The 27,834-nt window shown below is 42.4% G+C and overlaps 1 protein-coding gene across 3 annotated transcripts in view; it reads left to right on the plus strand.

The window, feature by feature from the left end:
* The first annotated feature begins 1,236 nt into the window (after positions 1-1,236).
* Positions 1,237-27,834, plus strand: part of RHOBTB1 (Rho related BTB domain containing 1) — a 49,963-nt gene continuing 23,365 nt past the window's right edge. The window contains exons 1-2 of one of the 3 annotated variants that reach the window (XM_040071502.2): positions 1,237-1,430; positions 5,782-5,877. The gene's annotated coding sequence lies outside the window, so the exon portion shown is untranslated. Of the gene's footprint in view, positions 1,431-1,818; positions 1,840-5,781; positions 5,878-19,064; positions 19,105-27,834 lie in introns of those variants that run through there. The other 2 variants (XM_040071503.2, XM_040071505.2) reach the window with 2 other exon arrangements.

The raw sequence follows: 27,834 nt of genomic DNA on the forward strand, positions 1-27,834 counted from the left end.
CCCTGCTGCACAGTTCAGCATCCTGATACAGCATGCATGTATATTGCACTCTTGATACAGAATACAGCAGGTACATTTCAAGCTTTCACGACTCCACAGGGAAGCACATGAAATAAAAATCATCAAATTAAGAAAGAGGATTCAATGAACCCTGCTTCTCTTATGGTTATCGCGATGTGGGGGCTAGGTTTATTGCTTCTGCACAGAGTGCCTGATCTCTGCCATTCAGATAAGAGAGCAGTTTGGCTGTAAGCCCAGCCTAAAATACTGCCAGCTCCTGCTGTCCTTAGGCCCTGTGTCTTAGCCCTCCGCCTTTCAGAAGGGCTGTGTAGTCAGAAACTCCCCGTGACCAACATTAAACATCACTGCCGTGAAGCACTGGCACAAGGGCTGAGTACCTGGCCCCCACAGCCCTCCCAAATCCTCAACAGCACGGGATGACCCAGGGTGGAAAACTGAGTGCAAGACCCTGAGTAAGCAGAAAATTCCTTTACCACTAGGGCTACTGGGCAGTCCCTCAAATTTACCTAAGCATTTCAGCAATACGTTCTACAAACCATTTAAAGTGCCTTACGGAGCTGGATTACATACAGCGTCCGGCTGTTGCTCTCTTTAAAGACTTCTGTTGGCGTATTACTGACAGAGAGGTCAGACACCCTGAGGACAGTGTATATGGAAAGCATCCTGGGCGGAAAACAGGCTTAACGTTGTTTCGTAGCTACGATTTAGCATGAAAATTCTGTGTAGGGAAACTGAGGCGAGCAGCGCGGTGGGATTTACTCGTCAGACTCGTCAGCAATGTTAGACGCAGGAGCATTCACAGTTCGGGGAGGCACACACACCTTGATCCCACTGTCAGGTTCCACATTTCATCATGCGGATGCTCGCACGGAGCAGAGAGGAGGCGGCTGGGGACCCCACCCTCCCGCGCGCGGAGGTGATGCCATTGCGGCCGCTCCCCGCACGGGGCCCCGCAGGATTTCCTGCCTCCGCAGCCCCTCAATTCCTGGAAACGATCTCTCCCGAGGGCAGGAAGGGCGAGCGCTCCGCCGCCGGCGGCCCCAGAGCCCCGTGAGGAGCGCGGCGACCCCCGGCCCCTCAGAGTAGGGCAGCGCGCGCCCCCCGCGCCCTTCCCCGCGCGCGCTTCTCTCCCCCGGACCCTCAGAGCGCCGTGCGCGCGCGCGCGACTGTAACGGCCGCGTGCCGGGGCGCGCTCACGTGACGGCGCTGGTTGGCTGGGACGCGCGCGCCCGCTCCGCGCTGGGCACTGCACGGCACGGAACGGAACGGAACGGTACAGAACAGAACGGTACAGAACGGCACGGCACAGCAGGGCGGGACGGCACCGCGCCCGAGACACCGCACCGCCCTCCGCACCCCGCCGAGCGTCACTTCTGTCCTGACCGCAGCCGGTCCCGCTCCGCGCGCAGGTGAGACGCTGCGGCCCCGGCGCAGGGAGGGCGTGAGGGAGGGCGGCCGCGGGACGCGCTGACACCGCCGCCGCTCGCTGCGGGTGACCCGGCGGGGCCGGCCGCCGCGGGAAGCTGCGCCCGAGGAAGGAGCGGCGGGCGGCTGGGGCACCGCGGGGATGGGACCGGCGGGCCGGGGGTGGTCCCCGTTCCGGGGCAGCTCCTGACGGGAGCCTCCGGCTCCTGCCCTAGGAGGGTCTCCGCACCTCCCGCCTCGCCCTGATGTCCCGTTCCCTCCCGCGGTAAGGTCAGAAATGCTGACGGCTCGCTTGGGTGTCAGGCGGTCCTGCTGCATCGCTCCTGAGCCGTTCCATACCGTTAGGCGTGTTCGTTGTCCTCTGATTCCTCACGGTGCAGGCAGCGCGCTGGGGTATTTATCGCTACACCTGGCATGACTTTTACTCGCTCTTGTGGGGGGCTTCTTTACAAAATTCATCCTGGTTAGCCCCTGTTTGTGAAAACGAAATGGACAAAGCTAAAATCTGTTCATACTTCACTTTCTGGGTATTGGTTTGGCACATTTGCCATAGAAATGAAACTTTCTTCTCGTGTAGAATATCCGGGCACTTTCTGCATGCACTTTGTTTGAAAAGCAATTTGCTGAATTAACGTAGCATGCACAAAGATAACTTGAGTTGACGTACTAGCAGCGTACCATCTATCTCGTGAGCAAAAATGGAATATTCCTGCCCTTAGGTTCCTTTTTAATCTTAAATTATTAATGGTTCTCTGCATTACAAGAATGAAATTTGTAATTGGTACAGAGTGCAAATGCGTGTAGAGAACTGCATACAAGAGGAGCTGGTTATAAATAAGGACGTGCCTCCCAAAAAGACCTAGCAGGAGAGTGACATTAAAGAGCCCTTTCTCCTCTTCACAGTTGCTAAGAACTTCTGGGGAGAAGCAGTAGGCCATATTTAGCCCTACTCTTTTGCAGCTCTTGGGAAAAAGGAATGAGAAAAGGGAAAAACTTTTCACTGCTTAGGGAGGAAATAGAGCTTTGGAGTTACTTGCACTTTCGTTTGGCAGCTGTTTAACTGTGTTGTTGGATGTGCTCTTAAGATAGTGTTAGTGGCAATCATAATATCCCATCTTCTTTTAGAACCTGATTGTCAACTTCACACCAAATGCTGTCATTTGTACTTAGTTAAATGGAAATATTTATATCACACGTCATCATGCTGTTGTCTGTTTAATCAATAGTGGGAAAAGTCCCTTTTTCTCTGAGAGAGCCCAGCAGAAAAACATACTTGCCTAAACTGAAATAGAAATGGTAAAACACTTGCATTTGCTATGTATCCAACAACATTAAAGGTTTGAAAATATGTTGAGAAGAAATGTTGGTTTAGGTATCAATGGTAAGTAACATTTCTACTGTTTGTTCAAGCATGTAATGTAGAGCAAGTGAGGTGTGTCATAGTAAAGATTACAACAGTGAGCTAAGATTCTGCTCTTTCTTTTACTTAAACTTCTCCCAGTATTTGAACTTTTAAAGGCAAAAGTTTGAAGTGAGACCATGTTTTAAGCAAGTCAGAAACAGAAGGCTTGAAAGCAGTTTTCTTCCACGCAGTCCATCCAAGTTGGTTGAAGAGATATGGGGCAGATGTATTGTGAATATGTGGTGTTACAGAAACTGAAACCAATGCACAGAGATGATGGGCTAGTTAAAGGAAACTCGTAAAAAACTCGAGAGGATAAAATTCTGCAATATTGCTAGTTTGGTAATAATGATAATAAAACCCCCCAACAAACAAAAAAAAAAAACAGGAGTGGGGCGAAGGCTTCTGAACAACACAAAGGTGAAGCTGAGGTGGATTTGAGGGAAAAATTGGGCTGAGTTTTCTTGAGTTTTCTGTAGTGTCAGTGTGTAAGAGGAGTGTCTTGTCCATCTCAGAAGAGGCTTCTAGACCAGATTAGACATGACTGTTGGCCACAAGGAGATTTCCAGGGAGCCCAGTGTTCCACCTGGCGTCCCTGCGTTCCTTCTGGGCCTGGTTTGCACTGCAAATGTTTCACTTGCCAACCTGCAGCAGGTGTTCCTGTTCCTCACCTTCCTGCCTATTTAAAAGAAATTCCCCACTTTGGAGAATTACACCATGCAAGTACATGAATTACTCTGTGTTCCAGCAGGTTGTAGTTTCCCCCAGCCCACGGTGACCTTGCTGCCTGTCCTGCACTCGGTATCACGGTGTGCTTGTTGTTGTGGGTGAGCATTAGTTCAGGTAATGCCTGCCTGGGTGTGGAGCAGATGGGAGAGAGAAGGAAGTGCACTGCCACGGCCACAGCTGATATTTCTCTGCAGGCACACAGGGTGAGAGTCACAGCAAGCTGCTCTCTGCTCAGCTGCGAGCTCCTCGACACCCTGGTAAGGAAGGTGCATGTAAGGTTTAGCTGCTCTGTTCTTTTGAGTGCAGGTCATCATCACAGAGAGGTCTGCTGCCACTACTGTGATATGAAAAATGTTTGTGTTTTGGAGTTTTAATAGGGTAGAACAATGCTAACTGAGAACTCAACTCACTTCGAAACCGGAAAGTGGAAGACTGAGGGGCAGGGGGATACAGGCCACAAATTTTTATCTGTGAAGTGGAACTTTTGGCTTATGCTTTAGTAATGATGAAAATCAGGTTTAGCTACATTTCTATCTGCTTACATTCTTCAAACAACTGGCCTGACTTTACAGCATAACAATGTAAAAAAATATCTCAGCAAGCAGTAGTCTTAATGTGGCCTTTAGTAGGACAATAATGTAAATGATTAATGATTGATGAAAAAGAATTGTGAATGAGTTTGTGGAAGGGCTTTACATTTCTGTTTTAGGTTAAGAAGGATCTTAATATATCCTTGGAGGTCACATCTATAGATTTTAATGAGGGTGAAACAGAGAGAGGCTGTTAGAAGGGAATGAGATCTCACGGAAGTAAAAACGTAGAAAGCTCTGGGTTTATGATCAGATAAACCAGATGGCCTTTTCTTAGTTTGTTTCTGTTTGAAAAGGGATGTTCTGAAAGAAGCTGCAAGTAAATTCTAATCTGCCATTAATACTCAGGAAACAAGTAAACAGTTATGAATGGTACAGTATCACATAAAGTATCTATTTAAACAGTTTTAGAGCCCTGAATATGCTAATGTCGCTAATTAATAATTGGGGGAGTGTTTAATTGTGGGTTAAGGCTGTTATTTGTAGGCTTCTGAGGGGAGCTGTATGGGCCTGCCTTGGAGGAATTAAGAGTGAACACAGCAGAAAAGATGGTGAAAAGATTCTCCGCAGTTGTAGCTGCATTAAACATGGCAGTTCAGGAAGACTGATATGTCTTTACCTCTAAAATACTTATTATTGGTAAGTAGCAAAGGGAAGGGCAGGACTCCTTGAGGATATAAACATCATGCCTCTAGCTCCAGTGTCAATTCTTGTGGCTTGTCTATTTCACAAAGGTGGAATAAAGTGCTACTTCACTTTCTGTTTGTTCCCTCTGTTGTGTTGTGCTGGGTATCTACAGAGGGTTGTAATTTCTGTGAGAAATTAACTTCAGTCCTAAATTCAGTTCTGAAATGATCCTGATAAGAAGGGAGAAATGCCCAGTGGGCCACTCCTCTGTTCATTTGAAGACTCTACCTTTCACTGCTGCTGTTCAAGCTAGCATGAACTTCTGAAACCTACTTGTGCCACTGAGCATTGCTTTTAGAGCAGCATCTGAGGTGAAATAAGCATCTTTGGTTCTTGGAAAACCTTCACCTTGCTCCTGGATGAGAACCAAGCCACAATAAAGTAGGCATTTACCAAACCCAGTGAAGGATATTTATAATTAATTCATTTGTTACCAAAGGGGGAAGCAACACAGAATTCCCAGTTCATGTGTCATCAGGCTGTCTGCTCATACTTTAGAGTTTTGTCACCTTCTTGAAGGTAGCTATAAAACCCTCCTCAGTCTGTTGCCTAAGAGTGAGGAGCCGGTTAACTGGGGTACAGCAGTGTTAGGTTCTGACACCTAAGGTGGTTTGGTGTTTTTTTAAATCTAAATCCGTAGGGAAATTATTCACGAATAAGCTTCATTTGACAGAGTTGTGTCAATCTCCAGTTATGCTCAAAAGCTCATCAAGCTACCCATGATTTCTTCAGTGCACTGGAGCAAAGAGTGTTTTAGTAAAGATACACAGGTTACCTGTTGGAAACTTTAAAAGACTGTTTTGTTAATTAAGCAGGCCTGTTTTACAATATAAAATGGATCATAAAAGATGTTGCTGTTGCATATGTTGTAATTTTAGGTTGAAAATAGTAAGATTTATTCTTTTTTTTTTTCTTCCTTCTCCTTAGGAGTGCCACAGTATGAGAAAGACATGAAGTATTTTTAAAGAAATTCTGCTTTTGATCAAGCTGCTAAAAATGGATGTGAACATTTTCTCCTGTGAGGTAAGTATTGACAGGGAGAAATAAAAGAAAACCTGACTAGTTTTAGTGTTAGCGTTGCCTATCACCACTGCTCTTCTGACCAGCAGCTTTTGAGTTATAACATCTGTGTCTCGGAAAACTTTGTACCAAAAGTCTTAACTGAAAAGTCCTACAAATAATCGTTTCATTTACAGGATTAGTCAGCTTTGTTCTGATATTCCAGCAGATAAATGTTTAAAGGCTTGGTGTTGCAGGGTTGGTAATGAGCAGCTTCTGCACAGAGGAGCTTTTGACCCAATGTCAAGCTTTTTTCCAAGCATCAAAGAAACGGAAGCTGCTAAGTCTGATTTTCAGGAGTGAATACTTACACAGGTGCAGGAAATGAGTGAGATCCTGGGATGAAGAAAGAGTTGGTACCACAAACGTGTAGGTACTTTTCCATGTATCCAGGCAGCTTTCTGAGTTCCTGCTCTGTGCAGCCTACGGAAGAGTGAGGCTTTTGCCAGCCTGAGTTACAGGTGTGTGTTTATATTGCTTTTGTCAAGTATCACAGTTCACAGTTCCTGCAGTAAGTATGTAAGTTAGTGAAACCAAATACATGTCCCTTATTTAGGATTGTGGGAAAATTCAGGTTGTATGGGACGTTAGGAGATCATAGAATCAAACCGTCTGCTCACAATTTGGAGTAGTCAATGAAATTAAGTGATTTTCACCCATTGGCCTTCTCAGTCTTTTATATGTTTGGAAGGATTAACAAAAGATGAATTTATAGCTTGTCATGCTTATTAAATGTACATTGTAATAATGCAGATAGGAACATAAGATGGTACTAAAATTTGTCAGAAGGGAGAATGTTTTAATTAAGACAGGATTGCACAGGGATGGTCTGTTTCGCTGAACAAAGGGAACAGTAAATCTCTGATGTGTTCATTTGTTGCAATTGCAAATGAAACCCACAGGTCAGCTAGCACTGACCTAATGACATGCTGCCAGTATTTTCAAGATGAGTTCCCTGCAAGAATTACCCCTTCCCAGGCATCTCTAGGGAATCTTTTTATTTACTTCCTCCTGTAAGCAAAATTGCTTTCTCATAATAAAAGGAAGTGAACATGTTGCTTATCCTGTCTGAAACATGTTACTGAAACATTTCCTCTGAAGTATAAATATTTGTTCATGGGAAAACATAGTGACAATGTGAATAAAAATAAGCATCTTTTCAGGAAGCTTAGGGAGCAAACTCTCCCCTGGGCTCTAAAAGTAAACACACACCAAGCATCCCTTTTCCCCCCCATCATTATGTACTACCAAGCAGAACATTTTGTGAGCCTTAGGAGTAACTACTTCCACTGTTTTGGCCAGGGAGGATTATGCAATGAAAAGGTTAATCTTGCCAGGAGAAAGACATTTTAGCATTCAGACCCTCATAGGAAGGTCAGTGAAGTGAAGAGACACTTGGTTTACTTTGGATTTATGCTTATCTCAATGCACTTTGAATTGATCCCTTAAAATTGGTAATTTAATAGCTTTAATAGTTACATTAGTAATTTAATGAGCCTCTTTCAGGACATCATCAAAGACAAACGTATACTTTGTGAATAAAAGTAGAAGTAATTTTATAGGTAATGCAGTTCCTGAGAGCCAGTATACAGTATTACACATGTGTGAGTTGTGATTGTCACGGTTTAACCCCAGCCAGAAGCTAAGTACCATGCAGCTACTTGCTTATCTACCCCAGTACATAGGAGGGGAAGGGAATCAGAAAAAAGGTAAAACCCATGGGCTAAGGGCTGATTAATAATTGAAATAAAATATAGTAATCATTGGAATTAAAAGGGAGAGAAATAAATCCCCAGAGAAACAAGTGGTGCACAATACAGTGGCTCACCATGTGCTGGCTGAGGCCCAGCCCAGCCCCGAGCAGCACCTGGCAGCTCCCAGTCGACTCCCCCAGTTAATATACCGGGCATGGTTTTTAGGGTATGGGATATCCCTTTGGCCACTTTGGGTCACCTGTCCTGGCCCTGCTCCCCCTCAGCTTCTGGTATACCTGCTCACTCAACGTCCTCAGTTTTGAGTGAGCACTACCAAGCAACACCTACCACGTCAGTGCACCATCAGCATTCTCATAGGGAGTCAGAAACACAGCACTGTGCCAGCAAACAGGAAGAAAATTAACTCTATTCCAGCTGAAACCAGGACAGTGATGCTATGAATTATTTAATATGCATTGACTGATCTCACCATCAAAAAGTACCTAATGAGGGAAATGGCACACCCAAGAATCCAAATATCTCTTTTCACCTCTGCTCCCAGTGTCAAGCCTCGCTTCCCAGACTGTTTTAAAATGAATTTCTGAGTAACATGTATAGCTCACGTAGCTAAATTACAGAACAATATTCTCAGGAGCTTGCTGTTTCCACACCAGTTCCTATTGTTTCTCTGATTTGGTCTCACTTCTCAAAGAGTATATATCTGCAGGTCTGAAAAAAGCTATCTTATGGATAGGTGTGTGCTCGAGTCAGAAAATGCTACATCTCTGGAAAGTGTGTCTTTGTAGAGGTGTTATTTGCTTCTTAATATCCCACTCATAACCTATTTTCTTCTGGGTTTCTGTGTCACTTGAGGCATTATGAGACAAGCAGTAGTAAATTTAGCTGTCTGGGTAAAGAAGCTACTGCTCTCTCAGAGATTAGTGTCTTCACAGCCAGTGGAATAAAATAGCTACGTGTGTGATTGCCTCTACAGAGCAATCTGGCACTTGAATGTAGCTGGCAGTTCAGAATGGTAAATACAAAGTTGTGGACTGTGCAAAGCTAGCAGAGGGGTGAGCACTGCGTGTGCAACAGTAACCTTCAGCAGAATTAAATTTATCAGAGGAAATTTTAAATTTTAAAACTGCTTGACCTAGTTCTTCTTAAACTCCTTGTACTGGAGATTAGAAATGTGGGGGACTGCCTTGTGTGGGTGGTTCAGGTGTGAGAGGAAGGGCAGTGTTGCTGTTTGTTGCTTTTGATCTTTGTAATTAAATTTATGTTCTCCAGCACTCCAGTTTATCGTACTGTTGAAATACACGTTTCTAACTTTATAGTGGGATTTACTGTACTTTACATAAAGGAGAATGTCTGTTTTTCACAACACCTATGCAGAGTCAGGAACAATTTGTTATAGTTAGGTGAGAAAAGAAGAAAGAAATGATGCACTTCTGAAATGTCCATTGATTCAGGGAGCTTAAGCATCAAGGTGCCCAACTTAAGAAATTGAAGCTGGGATATAAAATCAGTGCTGTTATGGCAGAATATTCTCTTGCCAGCTGGAATTACCTGTCTCTCACAATTCTGGAAGCAAAGACCTAGCACCCTCAAAATGGGGATTTGCTGTAACAAAAACATAGTGTGGTAGAAGTACCTGAGCTTTAGCTGCTTTTTGTTTTCAGCTGCTTTGTCAGTGGTGAAATTTGCTTCTCATGGGCTCCTAGATGTGCTCAGCATGGGCAGGTGTTGCAGCAATTGTCCTGTGCAACAGGTACAGTTTACACTTGAGATGGATGTGTGTGTTGTGGGACCTTATGGCTGTCCATGTTTCAGTTCTTCATTTATGGCTATTCTGTAACACTTGAACTTCCTGAATTTGTCACTTCTATTTCAGAGACATCTTTCTGACTGCCATGTGAGCTTATGACAATAATGTACATTACTGGTCACTAAATACAGAAGAATGTTTTGTAAAATACTTTCCAGTCTTCTAAGGAAAATACCTGTGGGTCAGGCTTTCCTTGAGGCAATCCAACTGTCTCCATTGAATTTCTCCAGGGGTGAATTTTGTTCTTTTAATTCTCTTACGTGTTTGCAACAGTGCTCCCCACTGGCAACGCTATAATCAAGGAACTTCTAACGTTTCTCTTACTATAAGTTTACAAGTCTTTTAGCTGTAGATCTGAATTGCAGCCAGAAGTCTAATGTAAAAGTTGGAATGGTGGAGAAATGTTTATCTTCTGTAACAGATGCAGTTTGATGACATTTTATTGGCAATTTCTTCTGTAAGTAATCCATACCTTTTCCTGCAAAAATATTTTGGAGACAAGGTGTGGGAGGAATTTATTTCTCTTGAGGATTTTATAATGCTACAAAATGCACCCAGCTCTAGCAATTTTGTCAATATGTATGGGAGTAAATAAAATAATTACCTTTGTAGTTCTCTTCTACCTTTACCCAGGAAAAGAACTCTTGCCTGACTCAGAAAAGACTGTAAAAAAGTTTAAAAATAGAATGCTACATGTCTTGCTACTTTATTGAAAGAGAAAAAAAATCCTGCTAGTAAAATTCATGATGCTTTGGCAATATGACTTTCAAGCAATGAGTGGATGAGAAATTTCAAGGCACTGGGATATTTTTGATTTTGTTAAAGCTCTCCAAATGCCTGATTAGCTTCGAAACTACTGCTGCTGCTGGTTCTAGTTTGTTTTTAATTTTACAAAGGTATATTCTGTTCCTGCTGCACTTATAAGTGTAAGTATAATTGGAAAGTGATGTCTTTTACTCACTGTCTTTTTACTTACTTTGCAAATTACACAATATACACACACTCCTTTAAGCCTCTGATTTGTGCCTAATGTGTAGTTCAAACCTGTAACAGTGCTACTTTGTCAGATCCTGGAAGCAGTGTCCTACGCCCTCTGTGAAAACTGCAAATGTATGCAAGAAGTATGTGATTTCATGGTTGATAGCTTTTGAATGGTGGCATTTAAAAGAGCAGAATTCTTCTTGGTAACTCTTCCTAATAAGCATAATTAGGGAAGTCTCATCAAGCAGCCTGTGGTGAAACATGCAAACTGTCTTTATTGCCTGCATCTTAGACTTGGAATCACTGGTGTGTGTTTTCTTGTACGGATCACTTGTGTGCATTCTTCTGCAATTTCTGCAATTACCATTATCCTTCAGCTACACTGTTCTGCTAGAATTTATAGGAAGTGTTTCAGGGAGTGAAAGATACCCATCAGAACCAACCCCAGTAATATTATTTATGCCTATGGTTTATGACCTTAGCTCCTTGGGGAAACAAAAAAGTGCCGATTAGAATTGTTTGGACATATTGAAGTAAACTACTAAAATACATGAGTGGCATTTGGACAGTAGGAACCTCATGTTGATATTGTCCAGTCTAACCCACTGAATTTGTTGTGTTGCAAAGATGCAGGCTTTGCAAGGCAATCTTTGCTAGTGTGACTAAATCATGTCAGTAAACTGGTGTGAGGTGGTGGTAAGAGGCACCAGGTCTTACCTTCCTGGAAGAGCTTTCTTTTCAAAAAATTAGTGGTTCCAAGGTATAAAATACAGAGAATGTAACAGAGGTTGAGTTTTCATCTTGAATTCATAAAATCCCACTGTTGCTACTATGCAGAATCACACTGTTCAAAATAAATGAAGAATTGGACTGTAAACTTGGGGGGGATTGTAATCCAAATAAGTACACTCTTCAAACAACCTAGTGAAAAAATAGTGAAGTTACAGCTGCTTCATTCATTTCTGGTTTGTTTCAGTGACTTAAAGTTATCATCTTTCTAAGGCATGTAGCAACTAATTCTGTGGACATTTTCTTCTTGAATTACTCCCCAAATTGAAGCCCAGAGGAGTCACTGAAAACTTTTCCTCAACAGTTTCAGAAGGATTTATATCAGGCTCTTAAAACTATAACTGGGTCTTTCTTTTGTGTCTAGCTTGCTATGGGACAGAGGTGCAGAAGAGTAAGTTGTCGCTAATAAGGCTGTTTCTCTAAGATCATGAGATTAAGCTGCCTTTGATTCTTGTACTTAATCCTGCTCTGTTGGTTTGACAGCCTATAAAGATTAGAGTATGGCTGGTGGCTGCTGTTCTGGTATATGAGCAGTGATTCAGAGACCAATAACATTAGGCTTTAGCAACTGCGAAAAAGGCAACAAAATCCACTTTGTTTTTCTTCCCCGCACCACCCCTACCTGACATTTTCCATTTTCTGTAACTAGAGATCTGTGTTCAATACTCGCCCTCTTGATCTCTTTATACCACCAATATAAGCAGCTCCAAGGAGGGATGGCACGTTGTTGCAGAGATCTCTATTTGTGTATTGCTCCTGTCGAATTTCTGAAATCTTTGACCAATATTTTAGTTTCTAAAATTTGGTCTACATTTTGTATCCTCCTGAATATAAATCTACTAGGCTTTTAATAGGTGATTTATGCAATCCTCAAAAAGGCAAAGAGAGCATTTATAATGCTTGGAAGAAAAAGAGCTGGTCCATTTATGTATGGTTTTTAAAGCTCAATAGCTTAAATCAATAGTGAGAAGCAAAGACTGCGTATGTCGTTGAAAACCTCCTATAGTTGTCATATAAGGAGGTTTCACAAGTCTCTTGGAAACAGTAGTCAGAGACAAGTGAATTTTGACTGGTCTACGTAGAGGAGATATGGAGACTGACAGCTAGCCACCAGGTCAGACAGAAAATCTTCCCCAGCTGACTGTTTGCTATGACTCTTATTTCATCCCACAAAGGAGTTCTTTCCATTCCATTAGCATCTGATTAGATGGCAGAAACATTTTAAGAAGCTCCGAACAGTTATGCAGATGCCAGCACTATTACTTTCAGATTCATTCCCTTGCCAAACAGCAAAATGACACAGTCAAGAAGAAATCCTCCTACCAGTCAGTTTTTTCCTATTTAGTTTTTGTTTGGAACTGTTTTTATAAGCTGGTTAAATATTTTGTATCCACTTTGTCGTCCTGAGGAGCTAGAAGTGTGGGATATAGCAAATACAAGCTGTTGCAAAATTGCTCCCATTAAAAAAGATTACACGTGATACAAAACTCTGCCATAGAACCAATTCTTAAAACAGCCTTGTCCTCTCTGGGTTGGGGATGCAGTGAGCCATAACTTTGCCACTTCTTCCCTTGGGAGACTCTTACATAACTGCTCAGCTGTTTCTCTTGCTGTTCTTCTTATTAAGTCAAAATTTTGTTTTGCTTAATTGTATCCTGGTACACCTAACCTTGCAAACTGGGAACGCTAAGTGAATCCACTCATTTTTAAGACTAGACCCCGCAGTGTGTAGAAAGAGGAGGGAGGCAGCAAAGGCAGTTTATTAGCATTTTAGGGGCCATGAGAGAGACTGTGACAGCGCCAGTGAACAGGCTGGGACATACCTGGCTCAGCTGAGCGCCCTTCCAGCAGCGAGGTGGGGCTGAGTGCAGCGAGGGGAGAGAGGCCAGGGGTTATTCCCTTGTCAGGCACCTTCTGGAAAACTCTGCTCAGTTGCAGGCTTTGCAGTTCCGAAGAGAGATTGACCAGCTGAAGGCAGAGCAGCCGAGGGCCACTAATACTGTGGGGAAACTGAAACATGAGATAGACACAGAGGCACTGAGGGAGCTGCTTATCTGGCCTGGAGAAGAGAAGGTTAAGAGGGCACTTAAGTACTACCTCAGGTACTCACAAGGGGTTATGGGGAAGCCAGATCTCACAGCTGGGCGACAAAAGGACAAAAGGCAACAGTCACAAGTAGCAGCAAGGTGGGTGTAAAGAAAAAATTTTCTCACTGATTGTAAAAAAAGCCATTTTCATAGTGAGGGGCTAAGCAATGGGACACGTGGATTGGAGATTCTGGACTGACTGTCCTTAACCAGATCAAGCTTTGAAGTTAGCTGTGCATTGAGGAAGAGGTTGGATTAGATGACCTCTGGAGGACTCTTCCCACCTAAATTGATATTCTGTTTTGGAGTGATGTGGAGAAAATCAGTGTTTTGTAATTAACAAGATTAAATATGGAAGCAGGGAAATGCAAAAGCCAATATCCTGCACATAATTAATCTGAAAACTAAAGCATTGTCAAAATACAACCCTCTGAAAAAAAAATTAAGGTATTTAATTTTTATTCCAAATTGTAAGTATTGGCATTTTCCGTCTGTAGATGGTTTCTTTCCTGTTTACTCAGCTGTTCAAAATGTATGCCTACATTAAGCCTTCTATATATCCTTTTTCTAGTGAAAAAGAATGGGGAAATATAATTCATAAGGCAAACCACTGATGCTATATATCATTCACAGAATGCTCTAATAAAATCTGGTGCACTGCGGGCTTCTTAAGCGATGATGGTCTTGCACTATATTTAGGATTCAATGAAGAACTGAAAAAAACCCTAACAAATAAATGCATAGTGGTTTGTGTTGGTGTCTAATGAACACAGTGAAGGTATCATTGTGTACGTTACATGGCTCCATCTCTGAGAATTAAGACAAATGTGGGATTGTTGGAAAAGGGATGCAACTAATCAATTTGCCTAATCAATTTGCATAGCTGGCTGAGAGTAGATGTTGATGTCACTAAATAGAGACACCTTACGTCAAATGCTTACCAAAGAGAGGAAGAGGCTGGGTACAATGCACAATCGTTTTGAAAAGAAAGCTAATTAGGAATGCATGAGCTTTGGCGAGGGTACATTGCAGCCGTGAATGGAAACCTTCTAATACAAAAGTTGTATTGACAGGAAACGAGTTGAATCTTATTTCACTGTTTATAGAATATATTCTTATGTAATTTTATTCAAGGCATTTGTTCTCTTAATGATTTTTTAATGGATAAAATCAAATGAACTATATCCTAATCCATTACAAAAGTAGGTAGAAATTATTTTGATCTACCCACGTCATTAAAGCCTCTAAGCCTAATTGTGGAGGAAAAGTAGATTTCAGTGACAGGAGCTGGGTAATTCTGAAATTCTGATATTTTAATTCACATGCCTCCAGTTGGCTGAGACTACATATGCCACATACACCACATACAATGGTATATGTAGTGGAGGCTGAAGTCCATAACTGAAGTACCACATTTCCTGATTTTGGCTGTACAACATTCACTCATGTTTACTTTGTATTGTTGAAAGCAAATTTCATGGACTGTAGAGAGCACCTCCTGTTGCTGCGAAGTTGCCATATGCAATGTGGAGCCTGTACAGGACAATTTAACTTATTTTGTTTTACTTAATTCCTTGTGTGTTTGAATTATTTCCTCTAACCTTTTTTTTTTTTTTTTTTTTTTTTTTTTTTTTAACTAAACAGGCTCCTAAAGTCTTCTAATATGAAAGGCCGCTGCATTCAAGGACAAGGGAGAGAGAGAAACTATTTGGTTTTGGGTTTGGACAGTCCCAGGCGGTCTCTGCAGTGTCAGACCTGCCTTCTTTTAGTGAACAAGCTCAGTTCTGTAGCTGTCCCTGCTGAGTGTTGTTAATGTAGCTTGTCATAGGAAACTGCATTTGTGATGGGTGTTACTACCTGAATCAGGCAGGAAATAATCTCAGTTGTCCTGAATTAAAAGCTTGAGTAGGTCCTCAGAGGGAGTAAAGAGCCACGTCACTACATTTTTAAATTTTCTTTTTAAGCAGACCGTACCTAGAGCTCTAATACAGGGAAGATCCTCTTGCTTCCACATAGCCCTTGGGTCTGGGGTGTAGACTTTCTCAGAATGCTGATATACAGAAATGTAAAACCTAAACCCTAGAGTTACTATGCTCAGACTATCAGGCCTCTGCAGATGCAGCCGACTTAGACTGTAATGGGATGGTGAGAAGCATGGGCTCCCCTTCCAGAAGAGTTTGTCAAAGAAGCTAAACAAGTGCTTGTAGTCCCTTCTTCCTGTGCTTCCTGTTATCCTTGACTGGTATTTTTTACACCTGTCTCCTCCTGAGCCTTTCTCTGGTGTCTCAGAAGTGCAGAGGATGGAAAGGCCTGAGGGCACTGAGCTTCAGTGTTTCTGAGCTGGTAGAAAGTTCCTTAAGGAGTTCTGCTAACACTGCATCTTGGAGCAGCCTATGGAATTAAACTGACTCTCAGGATCCAGGAGTAGAAAGGTTATTTGTAAACTCAGTTACAGTCTATGCACAACTGATGCTCTCTCCTGATGTTTTTTTAATCATCTGAGAAATACAGTCTCAAAACCAAAAGGTTAGTTTAGCCCCAGAGTGAAAAATAGTACGTTGGAGCATATGGGGATGTGAATTTACATTTATGCTTTCAAATGCATTTTGTAATTTAGCAAAACTAAGATAATTCTAAGTAGAATTCTCCATGGGAGTGAGTGCATTTTTTAATTATTATTTTAGCCTTTTTTTTAATCCAGTTGTTCTCTCAGTTGTGAGATAATGTTTAAAGCACATAACTGAGCTGCAGTGACGGAGCTCGCTTGGCAGCCCATAAACATGTTTTGGAAAGCTGTATCGACTTGGCAAAAGCAGACTGTAGTTAAACGCTACCATGGTCCAATGCCATGTCCTTTAGGATTGCTTGCAAAGACAGAGCTTATTCCCTTCTTCCTTTCCCTCTAGCTGTCATTCCTCCCTGAAAACAAACAAATGAAAATGAAAAATCCTAGCTGGCTACCTGGAATACTTAAACATCCAAATGAGTAAAACTTTACCATTTGTGGATGTTTAATGTTTGTGCAAAGTCAGTGGGAATACTTGTGGTTTATTACTGTGCTTTCTTGTACCAAAGCCTAGAAACTGTCAGTTGCTCTACACCTTATTAGAGATGCATTCCAACCACTTCTCAATGTGTCACTCAAGTTTATGGTTAAAACTCAACTGTTTGTTTAAAAAGTTTGGGAAAACGTAAATATGTTTCCGTACAGGATTATGTACCAGAGAACAGAGAACTTCTGGTTGTCCTGGGGTTTTATTTTATACTTTGTTGGAAAAGTGCAATCTGAATTATGTATGTTTTACATTTGTGGTGAGAAAGCACTGAATGGTAAAAATTGCAGTATATGGTCATTAAAATGGAAATGAATATAGTAGCATGTACCTATTTCTACAGCGTCAGAAACCTTTATCTCCCACCCTTTGATGAAACAGGAAACTTGAGACCTTTTCTTTATCCTCCATCAAAAGCAGTGCCCTCTTTCTCTTTTTTCTGATTTTAACCACCTGGCTGATCTTTGTCATTGCTGTATTCTGCTAAATTTACTATTGTGCACTAAAAATAACTCTTTCTTCCTGTCCTTTTTTTTTTTTTTTTTTTCTTTTTTTTTTTTCCCTTTCCTGTATAAAAGCCCTGTAAAGAGCTGGGAATTCGATCTAAAGATTTGTGGGGTTTTTATTGGCTTGGTTTGGGATTTTTTTTTTTTTTTTTTTTTTTTTTTTTAATTGCAGTCCAACACTTCTTGAGTCAGTATCATGGCAAGTCTGGTTGCTTTGTATCAGTTTTTCAGTTTTCTCTCACATGGTGCTGACTTACCTGATCTCACATTAACACTCACTGTTTGCAGCAGTGATAGTCTCCATGTTTTTAATAGAGACATGGGTTCTAGCTCTGATTTGTCTTCAAAAAAGTGATCATTTAGACTGCAGAAAAAAGGTACCAATAAGAAATTAAGAATTGCCATACTGAAACAGTTTAGTAAAAGGAATACCATTTGTATAACACCGCTTTGCTTAGCCTCCTGAACTGAGTGGGACAGACGTGAGGGGATTTTTTTTGCGTTCCTAAAAAATGTGTGTCTGAGAAACAAGTGAATACATGGGGTTGCTGTTCTTGCACAGAATGAAAAATTTAGCCCTCATTTGTGGAGAAGAAAAATTCCCATAGAACTTGAAACTTAAAAAACAGAAGGTAATCATACTATGCATTATAAATCTGCTGGGTTGTTTTGTTTTGTTTTACTTTTTTGTTGCCTGCATTACCAACTTGATATTTCTTGGCTTGTAAGTAGATGTCTGAGTGAGAGTTGTTTTAGTTTCTGATGCGTTTGTCTTGCCCATCCAAACTGTGCAAAGCTAGGAGAGGAACACAGTATTTGCCATGATGCATGTTGCTCTTCTGCCCCCAATAGCCTCCTTTGATATGAAGTTGCAAACTGTAATTTGTCCTGACATAGATGTACTCAACTGAAAATTGTTGCAGTCTGACGTGGTTAATGTAAGTTTGGCTTCTGGGTATTTGAAAAATGTAAGTAATTGACTATAACCAAATGCATTTGGATACTCTTAACCTGTTATTGGTACAGATAACTGTTCTTGTAAGTGGGATTTTAAGCAATTTCATAATGTTTTCCAAAGAATTAATGTCTTAATGCTATGAGACTGCTCAATGTGTGAGTCTGGGCTGCTGTAAGAGAATATTTTTTGGATACTGACTACTTTTTAAATAGTCACAGCTATGTCAAAACCTGTCCTTAGCTGCAGTGATTGTGCTCATGCCCCATACTGGTTAGTGACAGCTTTGTTGATGTCAAGTGGTAAACAGAGCCAGAGACTGCTGTTTTAGCAGGGAGCTGTGTCTGGATTGTAACACACAGGGCCTTGAGCTACTTTCACTGGTTTGAAAACACCAAGTCTAGATTGTCACTGTAAGAGAAAGGGAGGTTGTGGTTTGATTCTGATGTGTGTGTTTTACATGAAGGCTTCAAACATTAGTGAGAATAGAGAGAAGCGATTTCAAAAGGTATCAGCAGCGCCTGCAGTAAGAATTCGCATGCCCAACTTAGGGCATCATCCAGCGAGGCTTTCAGGACCTTTGCACTGTGTATGTATTAAAAATATTTACAGTGTATACTGCATAAAGACTGCTTATGGGAGGCGTTGCTTTGTTTTCAAGTTGTTTCGTGTCCGAGCTTTTACCGTGCGGGGCCATGGCAGAAAACCTCTGCCGGGGGCCGTGGGGCAGGGTCGGGATGCATCCCGGCGATCCCGGCCGTGGGGCAGGGTCAGGATGGGTCCCGGCGATCCCGGCCGTGGGGCAGGGTCGGGATGCATCCCGGCGATCCCGGCCGTGGAGTAGGGTCAGGATGGGTCCCGGCGATCCCGGCCGTGGGGCAGGGTCGGGATGCATCCCGGCGATCCCGACTGTGGGTCAGGGTCGGGATCGGTCCCGGCGCTCCCCGCCGCGGGCCGTGGGTCGCTCGGCCGGGCGGGCATGCGGGGGCGGCTCCATCCTCCGCCCCTTTACGCGCGGCCGCGGTTTCATGAATGAAATCCAATCGCCGCGCTAAAATTAGACCGCGGGGCTGGCACGTCACGGCTGCCGCCGCCCGAGTCAGCGCCGCGGGCCGGGCCGGGCCGGGCGGGGCCGGGCGGGCGGAGCGGCGCCGGCGGCGATGCCGCCTCCCCGCCGGGCCGCGGCGGCTCCGGGCGCTGCCCCGCCGCCGTGAGGAGCAGCGGGAAGGGGGCGCGGCGGCGGCCCGGGGCCGGCCCCGCCGCACGCAGCCCGGCCGCCGGGCACCCCGCCCTCCCGGGTAGGTCCCGCGTCGCCCGGGCGCGATCGCGCTCCGAGCCGCCGGTGTGCGGGGCCGGGGAGAGCCGGCCGCCGGCGCTTCCGCAGGGGCGGGTGGTGGCGCCCCGCACGCCCGCAGGTGCTCTCCCGCCTCGTCGGGAGAGAGCGGGAGGTGGTGGCATCCTCCCCTCCTCCGGGGACAGAGAGGGCTGAGTCCTTGATGATGCAGATCTGTCCGGGTTCCTTTTCCAGCGAGGCCACGAGGTGCAATGCAAAAATAGAGGGGTATGATGTGAAAGGGAAGCGCAAACCTCCTGGCGCTTGGTACCTCTGAGTGTCATTTAGTAAAAACCCGAAGGATGTCTTTTCCCCCTCTTCTTTCCTTTCCCCTTTCTTTCCCCCTGTAGTGTCGTGGAATCTGCTGTGAGTTGCTCCGACAACAGCAGGAGGCTGTAGGGGGTCTTGTGGCAGAGCCTGTCAGGTGTCTATGTCGGGACCTATTTGCGGGCCATAGAAAGGGGCTGTAGAGACAACCAGTAGTAACTTTTAATTTGTTTAGTCAGCCTTCAGTGGGTATTGTGGCATCTGACATCTAGAGCAAAGAGAAATCCATCACTGGATGTACCGAGGCAGACCAGATGGAGAAGTTGATGTCTATTGGTCAAGACACTACTCTGAAGGCAGCAATATACTTGTTTTAAAAATGATAATAATAAAGAAAGCCCTTGAGGCTCTGCATATGGTCACAGCAAGAGCAAGGAAGTGATGCCAGAATAGTCTCAATGACTTTGTTCATCCTCAGTTTGTGTACTATTTCAGGACACACAGCTGACTTGAAGCCAAATGTTCAGCTTGAGCTGTGATGGCTTGAGCTGTAATAGAAGCTGAGGTGGAAATTAGGTTTTCCAGTGTGCTTAATGGGGTCCTTTAGCTACTGGTCTTTCTAGGCAAAAACAATGCATGTGGGGAGAAACCCACCATTGTTAGGATTATACTGAGGAGTTGCCACAAGTGCTCAGTCTAAGTAGTAGTGTTTCAGTACAGGGTATATCTCAGGATCAGGAGCCACACTTCATGGAAACAGAATGGCTTCATTTATTCTCAGTATTTTTCTGAGGTCCTCTTCCATTAGGTTATGATTTCTTTCTATGGATGTTGCATTTGCACACCTGATTCTATCTCTCAGTTATACAATGTATCTATACACGATTAACTGAAGAAAAAAAAGGAGTTCAGTATTTGCGCTAGGGTTCTTTATCTAAGTGATAAAGAACTTAAGGAGCGTAAGATCTGGGACAGGCTCAGATACACAGAAGAAGAAATAAACAAGAATCCAAGAAGAAATAAACGTGAGTTTTAGCTCTGGGAAGCTTTCTAAAACTCCTACCCTTTTTAAAACTCCAAGCTTTGTAAATACTGTAAAGCATTAGGCTGAGAAGAGGAGGTGATCGCTTGACCAGTAAATCCTGATGTTTGGTTCTTTGTCAATACATTTTATTTGCTGGAAAAATTCTTAAGTCCTGTATCTGGATGTTACCCTGTGCTGAAGGGGACGAAAGGACAGAGAAGCCTTGAAGGAGGAGAAGCAAAGGAGCAACAGGTGTTTGACATGTTCCTTCCCTTGCTCCCTTCCGTCCTGCTAGAAAAGTATACAAACACTGTAGAGCAAAGTATGTGCTTGAAAAGGAGGAAAAGGAAAAGCTCAGGCGTCCTTGCTGCTTACAGCAGACTTGCAGAGCAGCTCAGAGACTGAGTGATTGTATCCTTGGATCTCTGGGTTTCCATAAAAAAGCTCAAAACTTTCTGCTGAAGGAGTGAGTGGTGCATGAGCTATGACTGGTGCACCTGCAGTGTGTGTGGTCATAGCTGGGGCTCTTTGGCATTGCAGACAGGTCATGGAATAAAAATATGGATTCCCTTTGCCTCCCATCCAACACTATTCTACTTTTCTGTTTTCCTCTCCTTTCTGTCTGACATGAGACACAAGATAGCGGTTTCTTTCTTCTTTTTAAATTACTTTTTTTCTTTGCAAATGAGTCTCTGTGTGGCGCTAGACATTACAAGTAAACCCCACATCTGTGTGCCTTCTGCACTGTTCCATTAATGTTGCTGGATTTGCATTTGATATGTAAGTGCAGAACTTGACCCATGATCTGAAAATAGCATTTACCTGAAGTCTGCCATCCTGAAGTGCTTGCTGTTCCAGTCAGTGTTTAGGTCCTTGGGTGGGTTTTTCCTGCTGTGTTTATGAGGTCTCATTCTCCTTTGGTAGTTTCCTAGTGGTGATAATGCCTGGGAATGAATTAAGTTACGTATAATGTCTTTCTAAGATCACTGATTAACAAAGAAGAGAATGCGTAAGAAATGTCACATAAAGTTCAAGAAGCAAGAGCCTGATTCTATCTTTTGGAAAGAGAACAAGTACAGAGAGTGAATTCAACAGCTCTCTGTGCTAGAAGGTCACCAGTGTCTCTGGAATATTCTTTGTTTGTAGCTGTAGTGAAGCTCAGTAACTATTTTCCCCACAGAAATGCCCAAAAGTCATGAGAATGCCTTATTTGGTGGTTATTGTTGTTATTTTTTCAGTACTATTGGGAACACTGCTTAGGAGCAGCATAGAGTGCCAACACCTGTTTTATGCATGGGTAAAATCATTAACAACCTCTACTAGAGCATCAGTAGCTTAATACTGCACAAGCATCTTAATTACATAAGAGTAAAATCAGGTGTTTCATGGAGTTTATTTCCATGAAACCTAGCAATGCTGAGTCAGACTTTTCCAGGGACCCATCTTTCCTTTAAGCTTTGAGTTTTGTATGTTATTCCAGATGCTCTAGGGCATGGCAGTCACTAAGGATTCAGCTGCAGCTTTGCCCCAGTTATGTTGATCCAAATACCAAAGCAGGAATCAGAGCACCTGATGCTCTATCTATAGTGATGGTTCATGTGATGCAGTAGCAGGGGACCTGGGAATTAAAAAATTGGTGCTGAGGACCGAGTGTCCACACTGCACACAGCTCAGGGACAAAGGGTCTTACTTCAGACTGCCTTTAATCTGGTTCCATGGACTGAATGCTTATCACGGGTGGGTGGCTTCAGAACTCAGTGTATGCACTCTGGCTGCACCTCACATAAACCAAACTATGGAATATTTACTTCAAAGATGTATTCTTGAGCTGAATTAACATGCTATTAGCAGTACACCCTTATTCGGCTCCTGCAGCATAATTTTCTGTTGCAGAAGGAAGACTGATCTGAGGACTTTGTGCATTTTATGGGTGGCTGCTTTAAAAAGTGCCAACTGTTTGGTGATGTTTATCACCATCAGTGGGTATTGTCCATTCTTCAGGCACTTGGTTCTCAGCCACTTTTATTCATGCCAGCCACAATTAATGTCAGTTTGTGATGATGTGACAGATTATGACCCACAGCAATGCCAGATCTTGGTCACTGCCTAGTCCCTTGTGCCTGCTGTGATTATCTCTGGTGAGTGGAATGAGCAGTCAGTTGTAGCCAGGTGTATCTGGAATCCTTAGGAAATGCATAGGCAAAGCTAAAGTGCCAGCCTTAAATCAGTCATGTACCAGGTAGAGGGATGTTTCCCCCTTTCCAGGGATAGGTCCACTGTGGACACTGTTTTCCACATATCTGTGCACACCAAGAAAGAAGAAGCAAAAGGAGGCACAAGGGACTGCCTTGTGGTTTGTTCTTGGGGTAGAAAAATCGGTGATGGGAGGAGTGGCAGTGCTGCAGGTTCTGCCACCATGTAAAAAACTCTCATTCCAGATTCCCACACGTGAGGTTTCTGAAATGCTTAAATGTCCTTCACCTGCCATGTGGATTAATTTCTAGGGCAATGATCTCACTACAAAGGATATCCCAAGGTATGCCACAGGTCAAAATAATATGTAAGCTGCTCAGTGTAATCAGCTTGTTGATTTCTGCCCTTCAGGTCTGCCTGAACTTGTCAGATAATTGACATAGCTCAAATCTAATGCTGAACTCTACATTTGGGTCTCTATTTGGTCTGATAGACTGAGTGTGTATAACACAAAAACAGGTCCTTGTGAGTTGCCTTTTTTTTTTTTTTTTTTTTTTTTTTTTTTTTTTTTGGAGGTTCAGGAGAATGTTATTGTATCTAAAATTGAATGTTTTTATCCTCAGCTATTGAGCTGTCTGCCCTCAGCAGAGGGCAGTCTGTTTTACACATTGTTATGTGTGAAGAATTCGTGTTTTACTAGTATCTGATTTTGGGGCATCTGAGGAAATGATCGTTCCTACTGATCAAAAAAGTTTTTGTGTCATCACAGAGGTAGGTTGAGCTTGATGAAGGATCCTGATAATTAACAGAAACAAATTTGGAGTCATGTGGGCAGAGAAAGAGCAGAGACAGCCATCTGATGCTGCAAACCAGGAATTGTTATTCCCTGCCTCTACAATTTCTGTGAGGGTTGTGGTGATCATTTGACTGAGAAGTTTTCTAGCAAACTTAGAGATATCTGTTCTGTCTTGAGCTTTACATCCTCCTTAGGGGCTGCTCCTTTCATTTCTGTGTGAAGCCATGGTCAATTTTTCACTCCCTTTAATACTTGAGGGATAGAGTGGGGAATATGGCAGCTGAGAACTTTTGTCTTTAAAAAGTAAGAGGTAGCATCCAGAAATGAATCTGATGCTTATTGATCAAAAGCTGAGATGAAAGAAGCTGGTTCAGGCAAGCCAAGTGGAGTCCCTCTTGATGACAGCCTCAGTGTTTAACTTCTTCAGCTGTATCAAATTTTAGCAGCATTCTGAGGATTTATTTCATTGTTGATACTGGCCCTAAGCTATCCCAGGACAGAAGAAAAAGGGTAGAACCAGGTTCTGCCCTTGTGGAAGATAAAGGTGTTTCTGTTGACCTGCACTTTTACGGGCAGCAACAGCCAGGATTATCTCATTTATCACCTTGTGCAGGAAAACATTGCTATCAGCTGCCCTTCTCTTTCTACTCAAGGGAGAGCCCAGGGTCTCACATTTGCAGTCAGATCAGCTTTAGAATATAAGGGTTTTTCTCCTTCCCCAGTCACTGGTGTACCTGTTGGTGTATCTTCTGCTGATGGACCAGGTAGGGCAAGTAGGTGATAAATTCCAGAATTAATCTTGAATTTCTTCCTTCTGAGGTAGTCTCTTCAGTCTTTCCATGTAAACTGCCAGAACTTTAAATAATGGCAATAGGGTAATGCTGCTTCATCCTGGACAAGAATCCAGCCTCATACAGCTCATGCCCACCTTTGTCCCCTGGTGATCTAGTGATCTGATCCCACCTTGAGCCTTACCACCCCTTGTCACCAGCTAGTTCTTTGATGCTGACCAGGAATAGTTCTCCTTTTGAAACCAGTCTCCCCAGCAGGCCTCCTATAATTTAGTAAAATATTAATGTACACCTTGTAAAAATGGTTTTGTGATGGTCTTTCAGCAGCTGGTAGTTTATGTGTTGCTTGATTCCATGTTGTGATTAGCTTCACAAATATACTTGGTGGGACCCTAAATTCATTGATTAAATTGAGCCAAACCACAAAGGAGCCTTTTGGCCCTTAAGCTTTCCCCAAATCAGAGCTGTCTGTGAATTCTGTGCTCTTGCACAAGTGAACACTAAGCTCCCCTGCTTTGTCCCCTGGTATATCTATGTTATTGCACTAAAGATTCCGAAACAACACGTGGTGGGTTATATATTGAGAGTGAACATTTCACATGCTTATTCTGGCTCATGTGCTCGTTGGTCCCTGCCAGCATGCTGGTGCCTTGGGATTCTGCACTGCAAGGTAGTGATTTCAGTGCCTGGAGAGCTTGGAGTTTGCTAGCTCCTTTTCCAGTTTCCATGGTTGCGAGCACTAGTTTTGCAGCTTGGGGTTGGAGGCAAGAGTGTTGCATAGTCTTGTACAATTTTTTATATTCTTTTTGACATGTTATTGCCTAATGGCTCTCTGAAGGAGTTGCTCCAAAACTATACTAAAAAATACATCTCCAGAATAGATTGCTATATGGAGTAACTACAAATGCACTCTCATATTGTTTCACGAAAGTGTGGGTTTTGGGGATAATTGTTGATGATCTTATTGCCTTACTGGTGGCCTGAGTTCTTCAGATAATTCCCATGCCCACCATTCATATTAAGTTATGTGTGCACAAAAGAGACTTTTGTGTCTCTTTCCATTAGATTTCTTTAGTAAAACTCATTTTCATTGTGGTTGGCACCCCCTTTCTATGAAGGAGTTCCTGGTTTGCATGTTTGGTCAGATTACTTGACACAGGTTGAAATTATTAATTTTATTTTTTTTTCACCATGGGATAGCTTGAAGAAAAAGTCTACTACATACTGTCATGCTGAACAGTCATCTAAAGTGTTTGCTCTTAGCACAAGAACCAAGTAAAATGCTTGCTTGGAGGGGTCCTATGAGTACAGAGCTGAGAAGTAAATGGCTGCAGAATCACCTCATAATCACTGATTAATGTATACACTCTTAGTGATTTGTTTGTGGTGTTTGTGAGTTTTTTTGTGCTGAAGAGAAAAGGGTTGATAATTAGCTACTGTTTTTTAGGATCTTGGTTATGTTTTGGATATATTAAGTGAGGATTTTAAACATCTGGACATTTCAAAGTGGGCATTCAGAGATCCTCAGGGGTGGATTCCTGATCCTCCACAGGAAACTCGCTATTGGGTTTGGATCTTCATCCACCTTGTTTCTAGCAGAGAAAAACGCAATCATAGCTTTACATCTATTAAACTGCATTTTTAAAACAAGTTCATGGTTATGATCTGGTTATCTATTGTATATTAATACACCTGCACTAATACAGAGAGCTGGAGGGATTGTGTGTGTCTGTTGTGTCTAATGTGTCTAATGTCTGTGTACCAATGGACTCGATAATCAAGGAATGTGCTTCATCTACAGATCTTTTGGAAAATTTCTCTAGAGAGGGAGTGTTTCTTTATTGAGGCTGACCAACTTGCATGTTACGGCAACCACAACTGTTTTTTAATGATAATAATAACAACTCATTTAGCAATGAGGAAAAGCTAAATGAAAAACCAAGCACCCCACAGCAATTTGAGGTGAAGTAACAGAAAAAGAAATTGGCAGCTATGACCGTCTGCAAGCCATGTTTCAGAACAGTAGCCTTATATTTCTTTGGAAATAAATCAGCTTTATTTGGAATATTTCTTAACTGCTAATCAAGTGAATGAATTAAATGGCTTTATGTTAGATCTTGAGTCTGCTCACATCTCCTGCTTTTTTGGCTGCCTCTGTCTTTCCTTCATCTGCAAACAATCACAGGTGACAATGTAAAAATAGAACATCCTAAGAGATTTTTGAGATCCTATGTTATTCTTACGGGTATCTTTTTCCATTTTCATCCATCTGCTCATCTTTCTTTAAAACTGGATTGAGCAGCTGAATTTTGTGCTCCTTTCTTTTGGAAACGGTGATTTCTGACCAGACCTTTTCCCTGGTAGGTTCCTTGCTGCCTCTCATTTGATTTGATGGCCTTTCTGTCTTTCTCTGGCTTTTTTGTCAGTGCCCTTTCTGGCACTGGTCACACTTCCAGTAACTTTCCTCACAGTTTTACCCTGCTTTGTTTTGCTGGTAAACTGAACTATTGCTGGTTGTAGGTTGGTTTTAGCAAGATTTTCATTGATCATAGAATGTTATGCCCTTTTTTTATCTTTATATACGCTGCTTTGTTCTTGTCTAACCAGTTCAATTCCTGTTCCAGTTGGTCTTCCCAGATATTACCAGACTTTCAGAGCTCAATTCCAGTTGCCTTATTGCTGCTTTTATTTTAATTCTAGTTTTGTAAATACATGTTCAGCATTTTTAATCAGTGTGATTATATAATAGGTTTAGCACCAGCTTAACCTAGAGGCTACCTTAAAAAAAACTAAACTGTGGCTGTATTTTTTAGATCTCATATGTATTCCTGGCTTTAATCATTCCAGTAGCCAGAAGGCATCTGGCTACATTTGTAAGCATTTAATCAACTTGTTTTGCTAATTGTTTGTACTGTAATTTGTTGCTAGCATCTGGTTTTACTCGAGGTGTCTAAATATCTGTCCGGGCTTCTGTCTGTCAGTCTCTTCAGGAGCTATTTCTGCTTTAATCCCTTCCTGAAAACTAGTGAACAATATCAAAATTATCTGCATTTTTAACATATCATTACGTTATGGATACTGGAGAGTATTTAAGAACTTTCCTTAACATAGCCACAGAGCTCTACTTTTGTTTTTATTGCCAGTTTATTTTAATCTCTGTCCTGTGCAGTATTGAGTCATGCTAAAAATATCTTCATTAAATTGCCATTGATCTACAGTAGGGCATTCAGGCATGCTGTGTCTGAGTCCTGTGATAACTTTGCTTTAATTAAGTTATTAAGTATATTGGAAAATTAAAACCCCAGTGATTTGTAAATTTTTTTTTTATGTGTTCCTTTTCTAGGATTCTCAGCTGCATTGATTTATCTAGTTACTTTTATTTAGATTTGCCTGTTAATTTTAAACTGGCTTTGTTATCATCTTGGAAATTTTTTAAGATTCCATACTCTGTACTTATTACAAATTTGTGACTGATTGAAGCACATTTTTGCAGAACTACCATTTAAGAACTTTAGAAGAATTTAAAAATCAAACTGTTATATAATACTACAGCTAATCTGTGTAACAGCATTTTAATGGAATATTGGGTTGGAAGAAAAATTGATTTGGCATCTTCGCTTGGTA

The sequence above is a fragment of the Hirundo rustica genome, chromosome 8 (genome assembly GCF_015227805.2).
Source record: "Hirundo rustica isolate bHirRus1 chromosome 8, bHirRus1.pri.v3, whole genome shotgun sequence".
Classification (NCBI taxonomy): domain Eukaryota; kingdom Metazoa; phylum Chordata; class Aves; order Passeriformes; family Hirundinidae; genus Hirundo; species Hirundo rustica.